The sequence below is a fragment of the Gossypium arboreum genome, chromosome 7 (genome assembly GCF_025698485.1).
Source record: "Gossypium arboreum isolate Shixiya-1 chromosome 7, ASM2569848v2, whole genome shotgun sequence".
NCBI classification, from domain to species: domain Eukaryota; kingdom Viridiplantae; phylum Streptophyta; class Magnoliopsida; order Malvales; family Malvaceae; genus Gossypium; species Gossypium arboreum.
Window position 1 is genome coordinate 102,253,260 of NC_069076.1, and position 13,119 is coordinate 102,266,378.

A 13,119-nucleotide genomic window follows, 5' to 3' on the forward strand; every position below is an offset into this window, starting at 1 on the left:
TTTAGATCATTTATAATTTATAAAATTTTAAATTAGTAATAATAAAATTGTACTTTGCCCTAAAAATGATAAATATTTAATTTAATATTTAAAATTATAAAGATATAAACTATTAAAATAATAAATTTATATTTTACTATCGTAAAAATATACAATTTAATTTCGACTTCCAAAAGAATTTTCTAATTCTACCACTGTTATAGACTTTAAATACCAAACCATGCCAAGAGGCACATTGGACCACCAATCATGATAAATTTGCTCACACGAAATATATATATTAACAAATAGTATAGCATAATTGGTGGAGGGTAAAGAAGAGGGGGGGCAGCTCAATTTTCTTCATCATCTTCCTAAGCATTAAAGGCGTGAGTTAAGCTAGGACCCCAGAAAGCTTACGTTCCATCATCTTGTTCGTGGCTATCTTTGCTCTTTCCTTTCCACCCTCAAAATGTTGTCTATTTGATTGCATGAGGTTTATGCGTGGGTACTCTTAAATTTTATATGAAATAATTTCAAATAAGGATAATTTTTTTTGGGAGTTCTCTATGTATTTATCTTTATTATAATTTAATGTAAATTATAACTTTAAAATAGAGTTTGTTCTATTTTGATTACTCCAATTTTTTTCCTCTTAATTTTGTCATTTTAAATAATATAATTTTGTGAATTAGTCACTATTGTTAATATTTCCGTTTTTTTAACAGATTGTTGACGTGGCACATTAACCTATTGAGTGATTGACATTCCATATTTTTTTTTAGTTGATTTTTGACTAAAATTTAGGAACCTCTTTTTAAATTTTAGAGGGAAAAAGTTTTGAACTAATTATAAAGAGTTCCTTAAATTTTAGTCAAAAAACTTTAGTCAAAAGTCAGTTAAAAAATGTCACGTCTGCAATCTATTAAAAGAAAACGAAAATTTTAATGATAGTGACTAATTCACTCAATTATCTTGCTTAGTATAACTAAATTAAAAAAAATAGAGTGACCAAAATAGGACATACCATATTTTAGAGAAACCATGAGTATAGTTTACCCTAATATTTAAACTCCTGATTGAGATGGTGTCACGAGTTCATCGAGCACAACTCAGTCAAATAAATTACTTTAATGTCCTTTTGTATTTAAAATAAGTTATATTATTCGAGGGTACTTTAATTTATAAAAAAATAATAAAAATATGCTTATTGTGGTATTTGAATACATGCCAATTGCATTAGTAAAATTTTAAATTTACCACTCAATCAAAGCTTTATTTTAAAATTTTCATACATTTTAATTTTAGTGTGCATATTTTATTATCTTCATCAATTGTATATATTAATAATATTGTTGATTAAGTTTTTGCCACCAGTTAATTTGACACCAACTCAAAATTCACGACAACACCATGATAAACAATTGTATTCATTTAATATTCTTACTATGATGTATTTATATGTTTAAATTTCGTTTTACTCACAATTTAATTTAATTTTTTATTTTAGTATTTTACATCTTTCATGTGTTATTATTAATTAGTTTTAAACCTTACTTTTCATTATTTATTGTATGTTATTTTAAACATACATCCGTAATTTAAATCGTGATTTCACACGCATAAGCATGTGATAGAATTTTTAGTATGTTTTATTAGGGGGTTGATTGAGTTGTGTCACCCATAAATTGTATCCCAACTCAACTTGAAAACTACCAAAAGCCTATTTCTTTTCCAATGCAACAAATGTTATTTTGAAGATATTTATGTCTTTTATATTTTAATAAATTTAAAAAATACATACACATAATAAAAATCATAAAATTTAAACCTAAAATATCATAGTTCTCACTATTTCAAATTTACCATATCCCGTATTTAATTTTAATAAATTTATTACATTAATATTTTCACCTCACCATGATTTTGCATAATCTAATCTTAATTAAGTAAAGAGCCAATGTATTTTTAACTTGGAAAACCAAACCCTAGACCCAAAATTTGGGTAGAAAGAAATTAAAATCATCCATATACTTTGCAATAAAATTGACTTAATACAATGAATATAAGTAGATTGTAGATATCTCACCAAACAACAGCTTGGTCATGTGTTAGGTGAATAGTGTGTTTGAAAATGAGGCAAGGGACACTGCTAGCTGTGCTTGTGACACAATCTGCCCCCACCCTCTTTCGTTTAAGTTTGGTCTTTTTTCTATTACCCCAATATCAGAACGTTAGGTTTATTATCGATTTGGATAAATAATTTTTAAATAATGAAATGATTTTTTTTAATAATCTTGGGTTCTGATCATAACTATCCAAAAATTCTCTCCAACATTTAAATAGGAAGATAATGTGTTTCAGCTCATTCGAACCCATGCCCTTATGTATTGACAATAATATCCATACCAATTAAGCTAAGACTTAATCAGTAATAATGAAATGAGTTTTTAAATCTATCTAAACTAGTCTTAATAAAATATATAATTTATGTGAGATAAAAGTTCGATCTTCGTTCTGAGTATGGAGTAATTTTAAAACTCGTAGTTAGTATTTACTTTTTAATGGACTTACAAAATATGAATGATGAGATATTGGACTCGCTTGAAAAATAAAGAAAAATATTTGAATTTAAGATGGATATAAAAATAATATTAGAATGAAGTGGTTTTAATTTTAATAAAAAGTGAAAATATCTACCAAATGTGAAGGGTTTCAGATAAAAGAAAATATATGTAAAATTCTTTGAATTTATTTTAATAGGCACTTTTAAGACATAAAATAATGGTAAGATTAAGACAGGACAAATTACAGTACACTTCTAAGATGCCATATGTTTTGGTTCTTAGATAAATGTCCCAGAATTGAACAATAAATAATTACAACTTGATGGTAGGATTTCAACGTTAATGATTTAATTGCAAATATTTAATAAAATCAACAATTAACTATTTATATGTAATAAATTAGTAAAATTGGTAATTTGAGTTTACATTTTACTAAGAAATGATTTAACACTATCAATTTTATAAAATAAAAAAAGGATGAAATTTATAATTATACTAAATTCATATTATGATATATAAAAATATGTTTTAAAATCTATAAAGAAAAAAGAAGAAGAAATGTAGGAGATGGTAACTCAAATCTTGTAGACAGCACCGACAGGATTGACATGGAAAATTGGTAATTTGATTAGAAGCTGCTTTTTTAGAAAAATAAAAGTCAAAACAGCAATCCTTCTCCACGAGTAATTCTTGCAATTTTATTAGTGCACATAATTTCATTCCACCTAATTTTGTGAGGTGAAATCTTAACAATCTTTTGCTTTTATTAAATTAAGGACGACATTGGTTTCTTTTTGTGCCCAACAGTAACCAATAACGTCCTCATCAATCCAAACTTTTCCTTTTGGGTTTAGTGGTTATGTAAAATTATATTTATTAAGCTCCGTTTGTTTATAGGTAAAATGTTTTTTGAAAAATGATTTTTAGAAAATAATTTATTGAAAAATAATTTCTAGAAAATGATTTATTTTTCTGGTGTTTAGATGAATCTGTATAAAATATTTTCTGTTGTTTGGTAGATTTCATGAAAATATTTTCCTGAAAAGTTGTTTTAATAAAATTTATATATTTAAGAATTTATTATCTTTTCTTTTTTGATTGAGTTTACTTTATATATATATATTAATAAATTTATATTTTAAATTGTTTTACATGTATTGCAATGATTTATTTATAAATAAATAAATCATTTTATATATATAATAATACTCAATTATTAAATTAGAATATTAACCGTCATAAATTGAAAACAACCAAAGTCAAATAAATTATTTTTAATTGTGTTATAAAAATAAAAAATAAGGATTGAATAATTATAAATTAGCTTCCAAACCACAATTAATACTAGAAATTAATAATATTATCTAAATACATAATTACTATTACACCACATGATAACAACAACATTATCCAAGTGCATAACTAATATTACACCATATGATAACTAATATTACACCACATGATAACAACAATATTGTCCAAGTGCATACCTAATATTACACCACATTAAAAGTATCAATATCTTTAACCTTGAGAAAATTTTTGAAGCCAAATTTTTCTATGCTTATTACTTTTAACTAAAAAAGCTTTTGCCTCAGATTCATGACTCACTAAATAATCAAACACAGAACAAAGGAAGTCATCATCAAATCCTTCTACCTCTATTGACATCACTTCTTCGTAAAGATGCGGTGTCTTATCCGCAGTAAATTGTTCCAAAGCATTAGCAATTTTGCCAAGTTGTTCACCCACAAATTTAATTTGTTCATCATTGACACTTTCTTGAGCCTTTTTTCTTTTACGTTTGGATGTGCCAGATGAAGATACATTTGTTCTTACCTCTTCAGTCGCTTCATTCTCGCAGTCTATAGGCACTGAATCTATGTTATCATCATCCAAATCTATGTCAGCAAATGTTCTGGCAAAACTCCCTATTGCCATATCTTTGCAAACAACTAAAGCCATTTCATCATAATGATCAATGCTTTTATTCAAAAATGGCTCATACTTCTTGTGCGTCTGTTGGATATTATACAAAATTAGAATAACAAGTAAAAAATAATTGAAATATACTTACCATATATATACATATATTACCATTACTGCTGCATCATATGTCGCTCTATCACATGTGATCATTTTCATGTTATCATCCCATCCAAAACCACTTTCACCCCGAATTGTGCATATATTCTGCCACTATTTTTTTACAGTCCTCAAATGATTTTCCACATATTTTGCATCGCATTGGATTTGAAATTTTTCAGAAATAGCTTCGACAACTCGATTAATAGAAACTGCTTTGAAAGTATTAGAAGGCTTATTTCCTTTCTGGGCCTCCTCTGCTAAAATTTCAAGAAAAAGATGTTCCATCGGTTTTGTCCAACTGAATTGCTTGGAGGTCCCTTCTTGTTGCCCTTACCCATTCTACATTAATAATTGTCATTGTCAATCATTTCAATATCCAACAAGCTTAAAACATAATAAATTCAATATCTAACAAGCTTGAAACATAATCAATATCTAACAAAATCAAGACATAATAATTTCAGAATCCAACAAATATAATAAACTAAAATTTTAGAATCCAACATTAACAAAAAAAAAACAATTTTAATACTAAAACATACATAACATAGAAACAACAACCCTAAGCCCTAAACCTACCTAATATTTCTAGCCATATAATTAGTCCACATAGTTTGTGCAATTTCATCTCTCTTAGCAGACCATTCTCTTGCTTCTTCTCTTTCTTCTCGCTCCGTAAGAGTTGATATTATCAAATCAGACTCAGGCTCCTCGTATAATCCTTGATTAAGTAAATCACTAGGATCAACTCCCATGATATGATTATGAATGATGCAACAAGCCAAAACTATATCTACTTGAGTTTGAAAATTCCAAAATGGTTCAGCATCTAATACACGAAACCGTTTCTTCAAAATCCCGAAAACACGTTCAATAGTGATTCGTAATGATGAATGATGAAGATTAAAGAGTTCCTTTGCATTTTCAGGCTCTTGAGCACTAAACTCTTTTAAATGATATAAAACACCATGATATGAGGTAATAAATCCATTACAGATGCCATATCCAGCATTAGCAAGATAATATTTACCTACAATTTAACAAAACATAATTATTACTAATAAATTATGAGCTTACTAGAACTATTTGGTATTTAATGTTGTATAATTCTTACCTTCCGGAATTCTTAATCCTCTTGGGCGTGAAAGTGCATCACTTAAAATACGAGAATCATGTGCACTACCTTCCCAACCAGCTAGAACATAGGAAAATTTCAAATCAAATGTAATGGCAGCCAATACATTTTGTGTCGTCCCCCCTTTACGGCTATGAAATCTTCCTTGAATGTTAAGTGGAACGGATGCACAAACATGAGTTCCATCTAATGCTCCAATACAATCTTTAAAATAAGGATAAAACCTTGGATTGTTTCTGATTTCACTAGGAATTGACTCATCAGGTAATCTAATAACTAGCTTATACAATTTCAAAATAGCTCTCAATACAACCCTAAAATAACAGTGAATTGTCTCAGTTGATCTATAATATCTAGATCCTATCACTCGAAACCTTATATTATGACCAATTCTATGTAAAAATATAACCACTTGCTCCCTAATATTCACCGATTTAGTTGATTGTAACAAATTATTTCTACTAAGAATATTACACAAATTAAAAAATACAATCAGTCTCATCCTTATCACATCAATATAATGCTGGTCACCACTATATAAAATACTATTAATATAATTTTCTCTTTCATAATCTCTATTCACATGAGGGTGAGAACTAATTTCCTTCCTAGTTTTTAATTTTTTAATTCAGAGAGCCCCAAAAGCCAAAACTGAAGCCACGACTCCGACAATTGCATGATGTTGATTACGATCCATCTACACAAGTCACTAAAAAAAATACGTAAACTTTTCATAAGATCACATATATGACTAAAATTACCATGACTAAAGTGCATACATACATATATATATATATATATATATATATATATATATATATATATATTACGAATGTATAATTAAAGCCGATTTTATATTTCGCATTGAACCACTGTGGTCCATTGGTCTTTCTATCATTTTTAAATGTTTTAAGAATAAAAAAACATATTTAGAAATTGAAAATTCTTTCTGTAAGTAATAAAATATATTATTCTCTTTTCTTGGACATAGAAGACAATATTAAATTTAAAAGTTGAAATTAAAAAGTATTTGGATGAAGAAATTTGAATTAAATCCTTAGCTTTGATTATATTTTATTAGTGAAATAGAAATAGTCATCAAACATTTTAATCCAAAAAATGAAAAGAAAAGTAGGTAATAGTATGAATTTTCCACGTAATAATATGTATAGATTTTAGCCAAAGTTGCATACGAGAGTTGGGTGGAATTTTCAAAGATTTGGGGATAATGTTTTATGATCATATCAAAAATATATATTTATATTTATTTGTAAAATTGGATACCATAAGAAAATATGATAAATTTATTTAATAGAATATTTAATATTTAATAACTTAAAAATAAAAGCTTAGTTAATAAAATTGTAATTTAACTATAAAATTAAGATTTTAATATTTTAAATTGAAAATTTGTAATATATAAATTATGTATAAACTATACTTAAATTTGTTAAAATTTTAAATGGAAATAATGATTGATGTAATTATGTTTTAATATAAAAAAAACATCAACCATGTTTAAATTAAAAAAACCGGAGGGAAGAAAATGGATCAAGAGGCAGAGCCCACCACCAAAATCTAGAATATAGAAATTGAACTTGTCACTATCTTTTATTCTCATAAATCGAAATCATGCATATGTCATAGTAAAATATTTATAAACCATAAACCAGATGCATTAAAATGATAAGATCAAAATAAGTAATAGGCACTTTAGGCACCTAAGACTTCAATAAGCATTTCTATTTCAAACAGCATGCAACAATTAACAATTTACCAGTATAACAATCCTTTTTTAATTAACTCAACATTAATATGCATATTACAGTACAAATCAAAAGGGAGAACACTACGAGAGTGTTATTTATCTTTCTAATTTCAAATTTAAATTTGTACTAATTATTCTTTATGACAAACAAAGAAGAAACTAAAATCCACAGTGGTTATTAAGCACCAAAGTGAAAATTTTACACAAGGCGGGATGATCATTTGCCTTCTAAGTATAAAGCAAGCCTAATTTGACAAAGTATGCTTTAGTTCTTATCCAAGAAAAGAGAAGACTACTTGACATAAAGAAATGTCCTTTAAAACATCTATTCTAAAGCTCTAGGCACTAGATTTACTGAAACAGGCTTGCAAATTTAACTTGATTCAATCAAGTTCAAATTTCAACTTAACAAAGCTAGGACAAGGCAAACCAAGCTATCATACAACTTCATTTTGCATCAAATACTTAGATACCAAAAACCCAAAGTTCAGCTCACTTGGTTCATCTATCTAGTAGGGATTAATTTGTACAAAAAAAATATGATAGTAAATACCCAATTCCACAAATCATCTTAAATCAGAAAAAGAAAGAAAGACAACCAAAATGAATATACCTCCTCCAAAATCATATCATTTCATCAATTGAATATATATATATTAAACGAATCAAGTACAACTTAAAGCGCTAATTGATATATTAAACAAAATGAAATCAAAGAACGCAGAAAGGAAAACACTTTAAATAATCATATAACATAAAAGCCAGAAAGAAACAAAAATATATATATTTTTAAACAGATTTTCAAATCTGTTTTATAAGAAGAATCCAAATTTGCTTTTAACATTTCCAGTTGGTGGAGCCTAATTCATATACTTCTTGTGTTGGCAAAATTAAGATGTTCGGATCCTAAGAGTATTTGTGCTAGAACTAGTAGTGAAGCTTCTGGTTCTATACGCTCACAAAGTATATGACACAACTAACCTAAAACAACACATGAGAACACCAGTCAAAACCCATCGAATGAAAAATGATAATCCCACCAACAACCGAAAGTATAAGCCAAAATCACTGCCGACTACCAAGAGAACGACCATGGTTTGTTAGTATGGCAAAAAAAGCGGAAACAACAAGAATGAAAAAAACCAAAAGAGGGACAACAACCACACGTCAATCTCAATCCAAGGGAATCAGAATCCATATGAAAAAGAGAATCACCAAAACCACAACTCCACATCACAAAACCCATCACCAAAACAAAATGAAAAAGCAGAATACTAAGATGCCATACCTTGCAAGAAAGAATGAGATCCGAGAAAGAGGAGAAGATGAGAAAGCAAAACAAAGAAGTGTGTAAATTTTGCTGAGCGAGAAATGAAATGCTGACGAATTAAGGAAAAGGAAGGATTTGAAGAACGAAAGAAGAAGAAGACATGGAAAAATTTGAAGAATGGAAGAAAAATAAGGCAGAACGGATGAAAAACAAAGCCTTACCTGGATGAAGAGGAGATGGAAAATGTCTTACACAATTGAAATTGGTAAGACGTTTTCCCCAAATTGGAGGGGATTTTACCCGTGTCCAGTAAAATATTTTCCCTTTGGAAAATGTTTTCAAGCATCCAAACATGGTAAAACCAAGAAAACATTTTCTGGAAAATGTTTTCCTGGCTTCCAAACGGACCCTAAAAGTAAATGAAGTTGTTGATTGAGTTTTAGCTCGATTGGTATTGGTATTGTTGTCAATATAGGAGGACGTGAGTTCGTATGTGTTGAAGTATATTGTTCTCTTATTTAGGAGTTAAGGAGAGGTTATTGGTAGTTTTAGGCATTGTATAAAAATGAGCAGATATGATAACAACTTAGAACGAGATTATATCAAAAAAAGTAAATGAAGTTCATTGCATGTATTTTTTTTAATAGAATCTTTTAAGGTGGCTAATAGCTTTTTTATCTTAATTCAATGCCCTTAGAAATCGGGTTTAAGGTTAGTACGAATTCTGAATGCTCGATAAAGGATTTGCCCTACATTATGCTCAAAACTTCCAATTGTAAGACGCTCATATAATGGCCTAAATTCAAGGTTATCGGAACAATAGTTTCGTAACCATAGATCCGATTTAAAGAGAAATTTATTTCAATATTTTTGCTTGAAAATTGATATGATATGAAAATCTTATGAAAATATTGATAGGAAAATTTTATCGATTTAGTGATTAATTAGAAAAGAAATTATTGAAGAAATTGGGTAAAATAAGGTATCGAGACCTCTATCTCATAAAACCGAGTCAAAAATAATTTTATAAATATTTATGAAATTTTATTAATGTGGTATTAAAATTTTGTTAGGAAATTTTAATGTTTGGGTAGTCAATTAAATAAAAAGGACTAAATTGTAATAGGTGTAAAAGTTGCTAGAGTGATTAACTAGCTTAAGAGTCTAATGAGAAAGGATTTAAAAGGAAATTAGACCCAAAAGTTATTTGGGCTGGACGGCAAGGGTATGAAATCAGCAGAAAAATTGATAAATTAAGGGTAAAATTGGAATATTGCAAAATTAACTAAATAAAACTAGGACTAAATAGGAAATATCTAGATTTCTCTTCATTTCTCTTCAATTCCAGCAGCTAAAAACGCCATAGGAGGGTTCTATAAGCTGGTATTTCATAATTCTTGCACCAAGTGAGTTAATCCTTGCCTTTTTCTTGTAATTTTTGTGTTTCTAAGACTTTTACAACTAGGTCCTACTATTAAATTCATTAGTTTTTGATTTCATGGATGAAGTTGAAAGTCACCATGGCTGAGTGCTGTAAGTTTATGATAAAATAGAATGAAATTAAAGCTTTAATTTGTTTATGAGATGATTTTATTAGGTAATTTCAATAGAAATTGATTTTTAAGACCTAATTGTGAAAATGCTTGGAATTAAAGTCTATTGCTGAAATTTTGATTCCTAAAGGTTGTAAACTAGTTTAAGGTGATAGAATAAAAAGTTAATTGAGAAAAATCAGCTCAATTGAGAGGCTAATTGAGTAGGGACGAAATTATCATTTATTAAAAGCTTAGGGGAAAAATGGTAATAAACAGCTTGCACTAAAACAGTTTGGACAGCAGCAGTAGACTAACTTTGAAAAATCACCAAAAATTGTATGAATCGAATTAGAAGATGAAAAAAATATGGAATTAAATCTTATTGAGTCTAGTTTCTCATAGAAGAAATATTGTAAGTAATGGATTTGTAAATTTTGAGATATAATGAATTTTGTGAGACAATGTCAGAATGAATTCAGGTTCCCATGTTCTGACTTTCAAAAATTATAAAAATTGAATAAAAATAATTAGGGACTTAAATTTATATGTATAGAATTCTGAATGAGTCTATTTTAATAGAAACAAACAATAACATCATTTGAATTCTGTATAAAGAGATAATTTATTTTTAGTGAAGAAGGGTCAGAACTGTTAGACAACAGAATAGGGTAACTTTGAAGAATAAACTGTACTTATTGGCTAAACCAAAATTCTGAAAATTTTATAGTAAAAATATATATGAGTCTAGTTTCAGGAAAAATTAACGGATCTTAATTTTGAGTTCCGTAGCTCAAGTTATAAATAATTTAGTGACTATGACTCAAGTAGACAGCTTTGAATGAACTATAAATAATAGTTAAATTATAGAGAATGTTGCATATGAACATGAAATGTATTAAATTGATAATTAAATTTATTTATTTAGATCCAGAAGATTCAAATACGAAGCTAGATCGAGGAAAGGAAAAGTTCGGATTAGCAGATTTTTCTTGTTTACAAACAAGTATCAAGGTAAGTTCGTGTAACTTGAATTATATTCTTAAATGCTTGAAATGCATGTTTTGATATGAATATGATTTGAATGTTCATTATACGGAACTTTATGAAACATTGATATATTTGATAAAATGGGAAGAAATCCGTTTGAATGAAAGGAAAATTCGATGGATCTCGAAAAGGAATTGACGGTAAAAGGATCTAGCCCGCCGGTGATCCTATCTGATATAGCCCTCCGAAGAATATGTGTAAAATGGATTTAGCCGGACGGGTAATCCGAATTAGGGCTGAATTTAGCCTGGACTGGTAATTCGATCCAAGCTCATTAGAGTAATTGTCGTTGCGAGGATTTAGCTTTGGACTAGTAATCCCGACAATACTCTATGAGTTTATATTGCAGGGGATTTAGCCTGGACTGGTAATCCCGTTGCAAGGTTGAGGTTCGCGGGAGTGTGCTCTCTGAAATGGATATGTGCGCACATGAAAATGAATTGACGGACCCGGAATTGTACACTAAAAGTGTACCTCTGAAAATCCATCGAAAATTTCAAGAAATTCAACGGGATAAATATGGAAAAATAACAAGGAAATGGAAATCATGGTATTGACGAGCTCATCAATCATAGTATATATTATTGGTACATGGAAATTATTGTACTAACTTGAATGTTGAGTTTGTGCATATTAGGGTAATAATGCATTGAATGGATATATGGATGTTTATTGTATTGTATTGAAAATATTAGGTAAGTATAATTCTTGTACTAACTTGAACTTGAATGTTGAGTTTGTGCATATTAGGGTAATAATGCATTGAATGGATATATGGATGTTTATTGTATTGTATTGAAAATATTAGGTAAGTATAATTCTTGTTACATGAGCTTACTAAGCACAAAGTGCTTACCCCATTTCATTTTTCCCTGTTTTGTAGTGTTAAGAGCTCGGAGGTCGGATTTGGTCGGAGACACATCACGCTGTCAACCTCAGGATTTCGGTATATAAAGAAACTTTAATTTGGAAATCAATGGCATGTATAAGCTAACAAAGTAAATGTTAACGTGAAATGAATGTAAAGTTAGCCATTAGTATAGTTAACAAACTTGGTTATAGATATGTGATGACGTTATCTTATATAAATGCATGAATCTATCATGAAAATATGTTGAATTGATTTGGTTGATGTGGATTGGTCTCGATTTAATATTACAGGGAAGGTTAGATATTTATAAAAGGGTTATATTGAATATAAAAAAAAAATTTAATTCGTAAACTCCGGTAATGCCTCGTACCCTATTTCGGCAATGAATACGGGTAGGGGTATTACAGCTCATCCATCGGAAGCCCTGTCAACAATGTTACATTCTATACCGTTATTGTCACTTTGCTGCAATGAAGAAGAAACACAAAGATATTGGTACTCCATCACTCAATTAGAGGGAGTATGAGTGACGACATGAAAGCAACTTTCCTAATTCAACTAGTGTGATAGAATCTGACTTCTGTTAACAGGGAATGATTTTATTGTCAGACAAATCTAGACCCATATTATTGTGAGCTCAAACCACAAGAGAACACTCCAATGTTGACAAAATGTCCTCATTCATTTCTCAATGAGCCAACAGGCATTATGGTATGCTTGAAAATTGGAATTTTAATATACTTATGTATCTAGGCTTTAGTATAATGCAGAAGAGGAAATTCTTTAGTTTTCTTTGTGAAAAACTAATGGGTTTGATTGTCTATTTATAGGTTTTAAAATTAGGGTTTTCAAACGAAGT